The sequence below is a fragment of the Tachyglossus aculeatus genome, chromosome 24 (genome assembly GCF_015852505.1).
Source record: "Tachyglossus aculeatus isolate mTacAcu1 chromosome 24, mTacAcu1.pri, whole genome shotgun sequence".
NCBI classification, from domain to species: domain Eukaryota; kingdom Metazoa; phylum Chordata; class Mammalia; order Monotremata; family Tachyglossidae; genus Tachyglossus; species Tachyglossus aculeatus.
The window spans coordinates 8,086,840-8,101,755 of record NC_052089.1 but is presented as its reverse complement, the minus strand read 5'-3'; the positions used below and the strand labels follow the sequence as shown (position 1 = coordinate 8,101,755).

Below are 14,916 nucleotides of genomic sequence, written 5' to 3'. Positions count from 1 at the left end.
ATCCCCATTTTACAAATGAAGAAACTGAGACACAGGTGACTTGCCCAAAGGTCACACAGCAGGCAAATGGCAGAGTGGGATTAGAACCCAGATCCTCTGATTCCCAGGCCCGTGTTCTTTCCACTAATGAATTATTAGTTATGGAAAGGCAACTGAAAGCCGCTTCCTCAGGAGAGTTTCTTGCTTTGAGAAAGTCAGCATTTCCTCCAGGGAATTTATTATGTCTGTTGAGTATTAAGGGACTTTTTTTATGGTATTTGTTAAGCACTTAGTATATATCATTCACTGTTCTAATTGCCAAGGTAGATACAAAGTGATCAGATTGGACACAGTCCCCGTCCCACATGAGAATCGCAGTCTGAATCCTCATCTTAGATGAGGGAACTGAGACCCAAAGAAGTGAAGGGACTGGCCCAAGGTCACACAGCAGACATGAGCAGAACTGGGATTAGAACCCAGGTCCTCCTGGCTCCCAGACCTGACTTCTATCCACTAGGTCACACTGAAAAAATATCTTCTTTTTTTTCCCCCATCTTCCAACCTGCCGTGCCTCAAGCTGAGATCACTTTAGGTTTGCAAACACGAAACAGCTGCCTGAAATATGCTCATTGATTCAGCTGAGCTTCTGCAGTTGCACAACAAAAGTTATTTGATTTGGGTGGGGAGTGTGAGGAAATGAAAACAAGTGTTCAGATTAGCTCCCCCTTTCCCCTGCCGAAACAGGAGCTGCTCCAACTTGTAGCCTCGAAGCCCTTAGAGAGTCTAGTCTCTGCTGGAAGGGTGTGAAGACGGTTAAATCGATCCAAGGTCAAGCGGTTGAAGATGATCCCATCTCCCGAGGCTCTCGTCAATCCTCAGGAAGCAGGACAAAGCGGTGTGGCCTAGTGGCAAGAGTACTTACCTGGGGGATTCAAATCCCAAATCTGCCAAATTGCTTGCCTTGGTGACCTTGGGCAAATCATGGCTCCGCCACTTTTCTCCTTTGTGAAATTAGGCAAATCACTTCACTACTCTGGGCCTCAGTTCCCTCATCTGTAAAATGGGGATTAAGACTCTGAGCCGCATGTGCGACATGGACAGGGTTGAACCTGATCATCTTGCATGCACCCCATCAGTACAGTGCCTGGCATGTTGTAAGCGCTTAACAAATACCATTTAAAAAATTACTCTTCTTCTTAACATTGGAGGTTCCCTCTGAATAGATGTGTTTTGTGTCATTTCTGGGGCAAAATCGGAGGTGTTATTTGGGCGTATTATGGGTGAGGAACAGCTCCCAGCATTCCTGGAGGCTTGCTGTTTTGGAAGAATGAAATAGAAACAACTGTGAAATTATCTATCAGTAAGTGGTATTTATTGAGCGTGTACAAGTACCGATGCTCTCAGCAGGTGCTCAGTGTATGGAATCTGTTGTGATACCAAGGTGTGGATGGCAAAAAATCTCAGACTGAGGAGGGTCGTGGCTAAATCTGTGGACTCTTCATTCATTCATTCAGTCGTACTTATTGAGCACTTAGCGTGTGCAAATCACTGTACCTAGCACTTGGGAGCGTACAGTCATTTTTTTCAGTCATTTTATTTATTTACTTTATGGTATTTAGGTGCTTACTAAGCATCAAACACTGTTCTAAGCGTGGGTTAGGTGCAAGTTTAGGTCGGACACAGTCCCTGTCCCATATGGGGCTCATAGTCCTAATCCCCATTTTACACATGAGGTAACTGAGGCCCGGAGAAATGAAGCAACTTGAAACGAAGCAACTTGCCCAACAGTGGGCAAGTAGCAGAGCTCGGACTAGGACCCAGGTTCTTCTGACCCCCAGCCCCGTGCTGTGTAATGCCAAGACTATACGGGTCTGTGAGACAGGGAGGATTGTGGTGCTGTCTACAGTGATGGGAAAATCAGTGATCATGATCATGATGAGAGTGGTATTTGTTAAGTACTTACTATGTGCAAAGCACTGAGGTAGATCCAAGATAATCAGGTTGGACTCAGTACTTGTTCCCCATTGGACTCACAGTTCAAGAGGGAGGGAGAACAGGTTTTGAATCCCCATTTTACAGAGTGGGAAACTGAGGTCCAGAACTTGAAGTGACTTGCCCAAGGCCACACAGCAGGCAGGTGGCAGAGCTTGGATTGGAACCCAGGCCCCTCTGATCCCGACACCCATGCTCTTTCCATTAGGTCACCCTGCATCCCAGTGATGGCTTTGACCTGGGTCTTAATGCATTTCACTAAGATTCCTGTGGGTTGGGAATTACTCTTGCAATTGGCTGTCAATAGCACTATTTGCCTCCTTAAAGCAGAGAGTTTATCAGGACTCAGTGAATCGGGTTTCATGATGCATAGGGCATCAGTGGCGGTATTTGCTATTCAGCCATAATGCTGTTAACGATATTAATCTTCCATTATTATCATCTACTGGGATAATTAATTTGAGCATGTTGGTTCAGTTGGATCTCTCTCCAAATCTGGGCAAAGAGCTTTGTTAACTACTGGGCCACTGTGCAGATAACTGGCTGATTCCTTATTCTCCGTGACGGTGGCGTCTGTCTAATTTGAGGATCTCAAATCGATTTGCGCAGTTGGGGGGTGGTGATTGCTATGATGGAGCATATGGTTTCCCGGAGTTGGGGTCAGTAATCGATAGGGAGAGGGAGGGAGATTGGGGATCTCAGTGATGGATTGAGGGGCGGGGATGGGGTTGGTAAGGGAAGTAGTTAGACCTAATGGAAAGAGCACAGGTCTGGGAGTGAGAGGACCACGGTTCTAAAGTAATATGGTGTCTATTAAGTGCCTACCAGAAGCAGCATAGCTCAGAGGAAAGAGCACGGGCTTTGGAGTCAGAGGTCATGGGTTCAAATCCCGGCTCTGCCAACTGTCAGCTGTGTGACTTTGGGCAAGTCACTTAACTTCTCTGTGCCTGTTACCTCATCTGTAAAATGGGGATTAAAACTGTGAGGCCCCTGTGGGACAACTTTGTAACCTCCCCAGTGCTTAGAACAGTGCTTTGCACATAGTAAGCGCTTAAGAAATACCATCATTATTATTATTACTATCTGCCAATCACATTATTAAGCTCTGGGGTAGATAAAGATGATCAGATTGAACAAAGTCCCTGTCCTACGTGGGCTCACAATTTAAGAAGGGAGTGTTCATTCAATCATTCAGCTGTATTGATCAGATTGAACAAAGTCCCTGTCCTACGTGGGCTCACAATTTAAGAAGGGAGTGTTCATTCAATCATTCAGCTGTATTTATTGAGCCCTTACTGTGTGCAGAGCATTTTACTAAGTAGTTGGGAGAGTACAGTATAACAATAAACAGACACATTCCCTGCCCACAACGAGCTTACAGTCCAGAGAAGGGGGAGGCGGACGTCGACACAAATAAATAAATTACAGATGTGTATGCAAGTGCTGTGGGGCTGGGAGTGGGGAAGAACTAAGGGAGCAAGTCAGGGTGATGCAGAAGGGAGTGGGAGAAGAGGAAAGGAGGGATTTAGTCTGGAAAGGCCTCTTGGGGAAGATGTGCCCTCAATAAGGCTTTGAAGAAGGGGAGATTTGTCGGAGTGGAGAAGGGAGGATGTTAAGTGACTTGCCCAGGGTCACAAAGCAGACAAGTGGCGGAGCCAGGTTTAGAACCCAGGTTCTCTGACACATGATCTTTCTTCTAGACCACACTGCCACCTAATAATAATAATAATTGGCATTTGTTAAGCGCTTACTATGTGCAAAGCCCTGTTCTAAGCGCTGGGGAGGATACAGGGTGATCAGGTTGTCCCACGTGGGGCTCACAGTCTTAATCCCCATTTTACAGATGAGGTAGCTGAGGCCCAGAGAAGTTAAGTGACTTGCCCCAGATCACACAGCCGACATGTGGCGGAGCGGGATTCGAACCCACGTCCTCTGACTCCAAAGCCCGGGCTCTTTCCCCTGAGCCACGCTGCTTCTCGCTGAGCAGCGTCCTACATTGCATCCCGCTAGTTCTGGCGCTACCACTTGCCTGTTGTCCTGAAGCTAAGCTGTTAGAGCACCGTACTTACCCAAATGGCTATTTGGCTTGGATTCGGTCGGATCTTAAAATACCAAACTTTTTTTTGCCCCCGAAAGAGTGTGAAAGTGAATTATTGAGGAGTCCAATAAAAATATCCACTAGGTGGCACATTGGAATTGGGTTTGAGAGCTTTCATATTGTGGTCTTGAATCTAGTGAGGTGTGTAACTGTTGAATGAAACCATCCCAAGTTTACCATCCTTCAGTAGTATGTGTTGCTCTGAACTTCCTATGTTCAGAGCACTCTCAATCAATCAATCAATCAGTCGTATTTATTGAGCACTTACTGTGTGCATAGCACTGTACTAAGCGCTTGGGAAGTACAAGTTGGCAACATATAGAGACAGTCCCTACCCATCAGTGGGTAAAGTGGCAAAGCACTCTCCTGAGTGCTTGGAAGAGTACAGGGTACCCAGAGTTAGCATCCTGAAGCTGAACATTTTTTATGTGAATATTGGCAGTCCACGAGCAAAACGCACAAATCCCAGCAGCCAAACATTTAAAATGAGCAATAGAAGGAGGTAATAGCTTATCATTATCATGGTATACTATGCAGGGGCCTGCTAGTAGATAATAAAATAATACAAACTGTCCTTCCGGGCTCACCCGCAGCTTACAAAGTCACTGGGAAGCAGAGGTTCTCAGTTTTTATTCCTTGCAGATTTTAAAAATCAAGAATGTGTATTTTGAAATCCTAGCAGCAGATATTAGAAGGATATAACTTTTATTGAGTACAGATAGAAGAATCAGTCAATCAGTCAATCAATCAATGTCTTTATAGACCACTTGGGAGAATACAGTATAACAGAGTCGGTAGATATATTCCCTGCCCACAATGAGCTTACAGTCTAGAGGGGACGACAGACATTCATGTATGTAAATAGATGAGGGATATAGACATAAGTGCGGTGAGGCTGAGGCCGATGGGTGGGGGGGGGGGTGGTGAATAAATTGGCAAATCCAAAAGCAGGGTGACACAGAAAGGATGGGGAGAAGAGGAAATGAGAGCTTAGTCAGGGAAGACCTCTTGGAGGAGAGATACTGCCTTCTTCTTGAAGAAGGTGCTAATAATAATAATTGTTGTATTAGCGCTTACTGTTTTCCAGGCACTGTACTAAGCGCTGTGGTGGATAAAAGCAAATCGGGTTAGACGGTAGGAAAATAAGAATTTTACTAGGGACCACAATTGATGAAATTTGTATTCATATATTTTTAAATTGCACTGATTTTTTTTAACCATCCTGTTCAGTGTATTGTACTACTGATATTCGTAATTATTCACAAGAATGTATTAATGGTTCAAGGCGGCTCAAAATAGTTTCCTGGCAGGTAATAGGAGAGGCAGTCATTTTCAAGATGTCCTGCTGTTTTTAAAAAGTTGAAAAACTACAGTATTTATAGAGGTCATGCCCCCCTGGTAATTAATGTCTAAGAGCACTAGGCTAAATGTAGCATATAACTATTTATTGCATTGTCTAAAGATTGTTATTGTGGTGGTTTTATTTTTAGGTTAATTTGAACGCTTATGTTCCAATAAATACCAAGCCTAGAAACAAAGGTGTTATGCAGGAATAGTTTCTATCTGTTTAAAAACCATACTAAGGGATTCCTTCTTTCATTTGTCCAAGTGGGTATGTATGGTTGCCTTGAAACTGGAAGTCATTACAAGCAGTTCTTAGTATTAATGCAGCATGAAACAGCATGGCCTAATGGATAGAGCATGGGGCTTGTAGTCAAAAGGACTTCTTCATCATCAGTGGTATTTATTGAGTGCTTCTTGTGTGCAGAGCACTGTACTAAGCCCTTGGAAGAGTACAACACAATAATATAACAGACCAGTGCTTAGAACAGTGCTTGGCACATAGTAAGTGCTTAACAAATACCATCATCATCATTCCCTGTCCACTGCTTACAGTCTAGAGGGGAAGACAGACATTAATATAAATGAATATATTTTGCATATGGATATAAGGGCTGTGGTACTGGATCTGAGGGTGAATAAAGGGAGCAAGCCAGAGCGATCCAGAAGGGTGTGGGAAAACAAGAAATGAGGACTTAGGGAAGGCCTCTTGGAGGTGATGTGCCTTTAATAAGGCTTTGAAGGTGGGGAGAGTCATTATCTGAGTTTAAATCCAGTCAATCCTCCTTTTTTTTTTAATGGTATTTGTGAAGCACTTACTATGTGCCAGGCACACTGTTCTGTACAAGTTAATCAGGTTGGATACAGTCCATGTCCCACATGGGGCTCGTAGTCTTAATCTCCATTTCAAAGATGAGGTAACCGAGGCCCAGAGAAATTAAGTGACCTGCCCAAGGTCACACAGCAGAAAAGTGGCGGAGCCAGGATTAGAACCCCACCCTTCGAACTCCCAGGCCCATGTTTTAGCCAAAGTCCCAGCATGTGTCATCGAGGAAATATCACTTCCTGTTCCAACAATCGCCGTCCCCACCTTCAAAACCTTATTAAGACACATCTCCTCCAGGAGTCCTTCCCTGACTAAGCCCTCATTTCCTCTTCTCCCTTTCCCTTCTGTGTCATAATAATAATAATAGTAATAATGGTATTTAAGCACTTACTCTGGACCAAACACTGTTTTAAGCGCTGGGGTAGATACAGGGTAATCAGGTTGTCCCACGTGGGGTTCATCTTTTAATCTCCATGTTACACTTGAGGTAACTGAGTCCCAGAGAAGTTGTGATTTGCCCAAGGTCACACAGCGGACAAGTGGTGGAGGCGGGATCAGAACCCACGTCCTCCAACTCCCAAGCCCGCACTCTTTCCACTAAACCACGCTGCTTCTCTGTTCTTGCACTTGGATCTTGTACATATTTACTATTCCATTTATCTTGTTAATGATGTATGTATAGCTATAATTCTATTTGTTCTGACGATTCTGACACCTGTCTACATGTTTTGTTTTGGTGTCTGTCTCCTCCTTCTAGACTGTGAGCCCGTTGTTGGGTAGGGGCCGTCTCTATATGTTGCCGACTTGTACTTCCCAAGCGCTTAGTACAGTGCTCTGCACACAGTAAGCGCTCAATAAATACGATTGAATGAATGAATGAATCTGCACCCTTTATTCACCCCACCCTCATCCCCAGAGTACTGATGTACATGTCTCTTCCCAAGCGCTTAGTACAGTGCTCTGCACACAGTAAGCGCTCAATAAATACGACTGAATGAATGAATATCTCTAATGTCAACAGACACAATGTCAACTGCCCACAAGGAGTCTAGCAGGGAGAGACAGACATTAATGTAAATAAATAAATTGCAGGCATGTACATATGTGCTGTAGGACTGAGGGTGGGGTGGGGTGGGGTGAATAAAGGGAGCAAATCAGGACAATGCAGAAAGAAGTGGGAGAAGAGGAAATGAGAGCTTAAGGAAGGCCGCTTGGAGGAGATGTATCTTCAATAAGGTTTAAAGGTGGGGAGAGTGATTCTCGGATATGAAGAGGGAGGGCATTCCAGGTCAGAAGCAGGACGTGGGCAGGGTATAATAATAATAATAATGATAATGGCATTTATTAAGCGCTTACTATGTGTAAAGCACTGTTCTAAGCGCTGGGGAGGTTACAAGGTGATCAGGTTGTCCCACAAGGGGCTCACAGTCTTAATCCCCATTTTCCAGATGAGGTAGCTGAGCCACAGAGAAGTGAAGTGACTTACCCAAAGCCACACAGCTGACAAGTGGCGGAGCTGAGATTTGAACCCATGACCTCTGACTCCAAAGCCTGTGCTCTTTCCACTGAGCCACACTCCTGCTGACTGCTGGACCCATTTTTCTAGCTCCTTGGAAGGGAAGGGAAGGGAAGATCTTGGTTGTGTACCCTTTAAGCACTTTGGTACCTCAGACCCACAAATCAGCGCTTAGTGCAGTGCCTGGCACATAGTAAGCACTTAATAAATACCATTTAAAAAAAGAGCGAAGTTTATGGGCAAAGGTCCCATAAAGAAGTAGCGACAAAATAGGAAATAACGGGTTTGAAGTGCTTTTGTCCACTGACCCCTGCAACCAGCAGCTTGTGTGTAGGTCAACGTAAATGGCCCGGTTATTACTGATAATGGCCGGGAACAAATATAGTGACCCCCAAGGAAACTCCAGCCAGTATATGTGGAAACTCGGCCATTGTGTTGACCGTACAACTCCTCTATTTGCACAGTTAGTACAAATTCATTGCACAATCCCAGGATTCAGAAAAAAGTCACCTAATCTAATTCCAGCTGGGACTGTGAGGGATTTGCTAAAACAGCAATGAGTAGGATGGCAAATCCGTTTTGATTAAGGGCTCTTCTAAGGGAGATGGTTTGGGGCTGTTATTATTCAACCCTGGGCTGTCCCTCAGGCAAGGTGAGAGGATCCAGTACCAGGACGAGGGTGACAGGCTTGGGCTGATGAAGGATGGTGTTGGAAGGAACCTCTAGACTGTAAGCCCATTGTGGGCAGGGATTGGGTCTCTTTATTGCTGTATTTTACTTTCCAAGTGCTTAGTACAGTCCTCTGCACACAGTAAGCACTCAATAAATATGATTGAATGAATGAATGAACCTTGTCGTCTCCCTGGATGTTTAATCATCACCTCTAACTCATTCATTCAGTAGTATTTATTGAGCACTTATTGTGTGCAGAGCACTGTACTAAGTGCTCGGGAAGTACAGATCGGCAACATATAGAGACGGTCCCTACCCAGCAACGGGCAAGATGAAGTTCTATTGGGTGACTTTTCATTATTAAAATTATTCATTCATTCATTCAATCGTATTTATTGAGTGCTTACTGTGTGCAGAGCCCTGTACTGAGCACTTTGGAGAGTGCAATAAAGTGAATTTAAACCTGATCCCTGCCCTCATGGAGTTTACCAACTAATAATAATGATGGTATTTGTTAAGCGCTTACTATGTGCAAAGCACTGTTCTAAGCACTGGGGGGGGGATACAAGGTGATCAGGTTGTCCCACGTGGGGCTGACAGTCTTAATCCCCATTTTACAGATGAGGAAACTGAGGCACAGAGAAGTTAAGAGACTTGCCCAAGGTCACATAGCTGACAACTAATGGAGTCAGAGGGGAAGGATCAGAACGAGATGGTAGTATATTTCAGAATGAATCAAAACAGAGTAAATGATTGTTCTTCCAGAGGTGAGATTAATTCCTCATCCCTATTTGGATTCAAGATTTCAGTCATTATGGCCCTCAAACATAGGTCCTTATTTCTTCCTACAGCACTTAGTACGGTGCCTGGCAGATAGTAAGCGCTTAACGAATATCATTATTATCATTCCCTCACCACTTTCTCACCATTTTCTGAATGAGGCCTTGTAAACTGATGTCCTGTTTCTTTAAAAACAAAATGTCAAAGCATCGTTCTGAAGCTCATTCAAGTGGGAACTTCCTTTATTTTCAAAAAGTCCCAGTCGGTTTCTGTTCCACACACATCCCTGAACTCTTTCACTGTCCACATCCGGTCAAGTTATCTGGCAATTTCTCCAGCCTGGAGAGAGAGAGCTTCAGACCGGTTTATTGGGTTTTTTTTTTAAATGTTATTTGTTAAACACTTAACTATGTTCCAATCACTGTACCAAGTGCTGGGCTGGATATGAGCTAATTAATTTGGACGCAGTCCTTATCCCATACAGGGCTCACAGTGTTAATCCCCATTTTACAGATGAGGTAACTGAGCCACAGGGAAGTGAAAGAACCTGCCCCAGCTTGCACAGTAAGCAAATGGTGGAGCTGGGACTAGAACCCAGATCTTCCTGATTGAGTTTTGAAGACCTCATTTGATCACAAATGGGGGTATTTCCAGTGTAGCCTAGTGAAAAGTGCACGGGCTGGGAATCCCAGGACCTCCGTCCTAATCCCGACTCCGCCACTTGCCAGCTGTGTGACCTTGGGCAGGTCACGTCATTTCCCATGCCTCCCTTTCCTCAACTGGAAAATGGACATTCACTACCTATTCTCCCTCCCCCTTAGACTGCACGACTCCATGTGGGACAGGGACTGTCCAACTCCTTCATCTTATAGCTTTCCCAGCCCTCAGAACACTGCTTGGCACATAGTGGGCACTGAAAAAATACCATTACTTAAGTTTCATGTAGTTAGAGGCTGAATGTGTCTGTAGTATTGTTCTACCGTATTCTCCCAAGTGCTTAGTTCTGTTCTCTGTGCTCAGTACATTCCACGGATTGATCGGGTCAGGACCCCGTTGTAGGGAAATAACTGCTGTGGTGAGATACCATCAATGACCTTACTTCCCCTGAGGTCAGGACACCTCTTAGATCAAATGTTCTGCTTCTAAACTAGGCACTGAACTCACATTCTCCCTCACTCGCTGTCTCGCGCTGTCTCTCAGGGCCTCCGGCTCTCTGGCAGATATTATTCCTGCAGAGTTCCATGAACCCTTCAGGCCTAGGAAATACAGATTTTTAAGTATTTTTTTTTTCTGCTGTCCCTCTTCCTTGGGGTTGAAATATGGTGGCAGCTTGAATTGTTCTGAAGGAGCTATAAACACATCCGTGTCAACTCTGAACAGGGACCAGAATACATCCCAGAGATCAAAGGCAGATTTTGTACTTGGAATGTGTTCAAGACAAGTAGCTTGGCTTCAGTACTCTCACCCAGTCCCCCCTCGCCCCCCAGAAAATAAATAAATGCACTGTAGCTTTCAGCTATCTGTCTTCAAAGAAGAGACACTCATTGACTAAGCTGGCTGTTTACTATCTTTCATTTTTTTTTTTCTCTAAATGTCCTGGGTGTGCCTTGAAAGGGTCCATGACTACTGAATTTGGATGTTTCTTTGGCATTCAGAGAAAGCACTGGAATTTTGCAAGATCGAATTTCCAGAAATGGTTTCCAGAGGGCTTCTCTCCAAATGAGTTGAACACGTCTGCAGTCAAACCTTATCTAGAGCTGCTGGCCTGGAGAATTGGAGCTCTCTGTGGGCCTCTTGTCTGCCGTGTGACCTTGGGCAATTCACTTCACTTCTCTATGCCTCAGTTCCCTCATCTGTAGAATGGAGATTGAGACTGTGAGCCTCACGTGGAACAGGAACTGTGTACAACTACACCTAATTACCCCAGCACATAGTATAAAGTGCCTAGCACATAGTAAGTGCTAACAAATACCATAATCATTATTATTATTAATTCTCTTAGCCCTAACTTGCCTGATTGTGGCACACAGAGATTCAGTCTCCTGTCACGGACTCCAGTGTTAATTAAAGCGAGATAACTTGACTCACTGACAACACAGTACATTCGGAGAAATATCATTTAAAGGCAAAAATCAACAGATTGAGCTGACATCTTTCGTCACTGCTGGATTTACCTCTAGGTCCTCTGGTCTTTCCATGATTCAAACTAAAACATCTCAGTTTTATGCCGCATTTGCTGAAGACAGCAGAGCCTGTAGGGTTTGTAATTCCATGAGGTGCTTTCGAAAGTTCACCTAGGAGGAGCCAAGAGAGAGAGTTAATATTCTCCCAAGTGCTTCGTATAGTGTTCTGCAGACAGTAAGCATGCAGTAAAGACCATCGATTGATTGTTTGCCAACTCCAGGCCGATTCATCTCTCTTCTGCTAGTGACTGCATAAGGCTTATATTTCAATTCCCTGATTTATGTTGCCTCTTGCTGGCGAAGGGTTTTGACATCCTGAGGGGAGAGTTGGAATTAGAACCCAAGTGATTTACGGTTGGTCTTTTAAACTCTCTTGATTTGGCTAAATTGAAAGTATTGATGGAGGAAGCCAGTCTAAACAACAGGAATGTGGCCCAGTTTCTAACAGCACAGTCCATCCTTCTGACTTGAAACTTCCCCTCCCAACATATCCAACAGACCACCACTTGCCCCATCTTCATAGCCCTGATAAATCCCTTCTCCTCCAAGAAACCTTCCCTGGCTATGCCTGCATTTTCCCAATTCATCCTCCTCTCTGCGTCGCCTACTTAGGGAAAAAGTGGTATTGGGACCCAGGTGATTTATGGTACATCTTTGAAACTCTCTTGATTTGAGTAAATTGAAAATATTAGGTGAAGAAGCCAGTTTAGACAGCTACATTGTAGATCAGTTTCTTAGAATGCAGTTTGCCTCTCTGACCTCAAAGTCCTCCCCCTTCATCAATCAGTGGTATTTATGAGTGCTTACTACGTGTAGGGCACTGGACTAAGTGCTTGGGAAACTACAATGCAACAGAATTAGCAGACACTTCGTATCCAACAGACCAACCTTCTCCCCATCATCAAACACTTACTAAAATCCCATCTTCTCCATCAGTCTGTCAACCATATTTATTGAGCACGTACTGTGTGCAGTGTATATGATCTCTGTCCTCCTTGAGGACAAGGTATCTTGTTCACCAACTCGGTTGTATTGTATTCTCCCAAACAGTACAGTGCTCTGCACACAGTAAGTACTCAAAAAATACCACTGATTGATAAAAAATTGTCCACTGTGCTCTTTGACCAGTGGTACTGAAAGAGTTACCTTAAGGCTCTTTGCCCAACATATTGGAGAGGATTCTCATTTATGCTCAAGAGCAAGGGTTTGGATTTCACTATTAATTAGAATTTTTCCAGGGCCTACTCTTCAATCAATCAATCAATGGTATTTTGGGGGGCACTTCTGTGTGCAGAGTGCTGTTACAAGCACTTGGGAAACTACAGAATGATACTGTTCCCCACTCCAGTCCATACTTCACTCTGTTGCCTGGGTCATTTTTCTACAAAAGCATTCAGTCCATGTTTTCCCCGCTTCTCAAGAACCTCCAGCGGTTGCCCATCCACCTCGGCATCCAAAAGAAACTCCTCACCCTCAATCACCTCACTTCGCTGCTCTCCTACTCCTCTAATGCCAACATACTCACTGTACCTCAATCTCATCTGTCTCGCCATTCTGCCTCTGACCTAGAATGTCCTCCCTATTCATATACAACAGACAATCACTCTCCCCATCCCTTCCCTGTCTTGGCCCTCATTTCCCTCTTCTCCCACTTCCTTCTGCATCTCTCTGATTTGCTGTCTTTATTCACCCCTCTACCCTCAGCCCCCCAGCACTTCCGAACATAACCGTAATTTATTTCTATTAATGTCTCTCTACCCCTCTAGACTGTAAACTCGTCATGGGCAGGGAACCCCTCTACCTACACTGTTGTATTGTATTCTCCCAAGTGCTTAGTACAGTGCTGTGCACTCAATGCAATTGATTGATAGGTAGTGAATCCCTTTTTTTGTGTGGTATTTGTTAAGCACTTACTATGTGTCAAACATTGTTTGGGGGAAGCAGGGGCTTGTTCTAATCCCAATCCTTCAGGGTTTGCCTGGTGTCAAATATTGCTGCCAGACATTGAAGAACAGGTCCCTTTTGATGAGGAAGAGTTACTGTACCTCCCGAAGTACCTCCTTCCTTGAATGGGAATAAACTTCCCACCCCCAGAACCAACCTCACTAATAGCTGATTCACATGTTGAGCAGTCCTTGTTTAATATAATGAGTAGCCGTGTTACAGGGTAAATGTACATTAGTCATTTATGCTTTCTGGTTCATAGGATGAAGTATGAGTTAGCAAGTTTTGGCAGATTCAGTCATAGCTTAGTAATTGGGGTATTTTTGTAAGCAGTTACTATGTACCAACCCCCGTGCCAAGAGCTGGGTTAGATAGAAGATGATCAGGTGTCGGACAGCCAATCAATCAATCGTATTGATCCCCCTCTCCATCCCCCTCATCTTACCTCCTTCCCTTCCCCACAGCACCTGTATATATGTATATATGTTTGTACATATTTATTACTCTATATGTTTATTTTACTTGTACATATCTATTCTATTTATTTCATTTTGTTAGTATGTTTGGTTTTGTTCTCTGTCTCCCCCTTTTAGACTGTGAGCCCACTGTTGGGTAGGGACTGTCTCTATATGTTGCCAACTTGTACTTCCCAAGTGCTTAGTACGGTACTCTGCACACAGTAAGCGCTCAATAAATACGATTGATTGATTGAGTGCTTACTGTGTGCAGAGCACTGTACTAAGCGCTTGGGAAGTACAAGTTGGCAACATATAGAGACACAGTCTCAACCAAGCGCAGGGCTCAGTGTCTCACGGGAGAGAGAAAAGGTATCGGATCTCCATTTTGCAGTTGAGAAAACTGAGGCCCGGGGATGTTGAGGCCACCCAGGTTTGTGAAAGTATTTCATGGAAGCTTGTTACACCACTTTCACGTTTTTTGGAGGAGGTAGCAAAAGTCTGCAGCAAAACTCCTGTCTCTGGCCATGGAATTTGAGTAGCAGGTTTTCAGTGAGGTTGCTCCACCACTCATGCTGTCCTATCTTATTGGCTTCAAGTGGTTTCAATGTGTTAATCCAGACCTTGCCTGCTTTATAATGTATTGGGAGCACTGAATTAAGTGACAATGTTGGGAAATCTGACTCAGTGGAAAGAGCACAGGCTTCGGAGTCAGAGGTCATGGGTTCAAATCCCAGGTCCGCCAATTGTCAGCTGTGTGAGTTTGGGCAAGTCACTTAACTTCTCTGTGCCTCAGTTACCTCGTCTGTAAAATAAGGATTAAGACTGTGAGCCCCCAGTGGGACAACTTGATCACCTTGTAACCTCCCCAATGCTTAGAACAGTGATTTGCACATAGTAAGTGCTTAAGAAATGCTATTATTATTATTATTAAATCGGTGAGAACCATTAGGTTAGAATTTAGGGGGCGCTTCCTGACTATCTTGGTACAGTTAAAGTTTCAACTTGAGGAGTTGTGTTTTTCTAATGAAAAGGCCCTCTCTGCATGAATCGCGCTACTGAATTTGCCGTTGACTCCAGAAAATGTCTTTCTCGAATGAGATATTTTTTGGTTTAATCTGCCTCCCTTT

General features: G+C 44.2%; 1 protein-coding gene across 12 annotated transcripts in view; it reads left to right on the top strand.

Annotated features, from left to right (window-relative positions):
* The window catches only part of BBX (BBX high mobility group box domain containing), a 206,886-nt gene that overhangs the window by 117,163 nt on the left and 74,807 nt on the right, over positions 1–14,916 (top strand). The window lies entirely within an intron of this gene.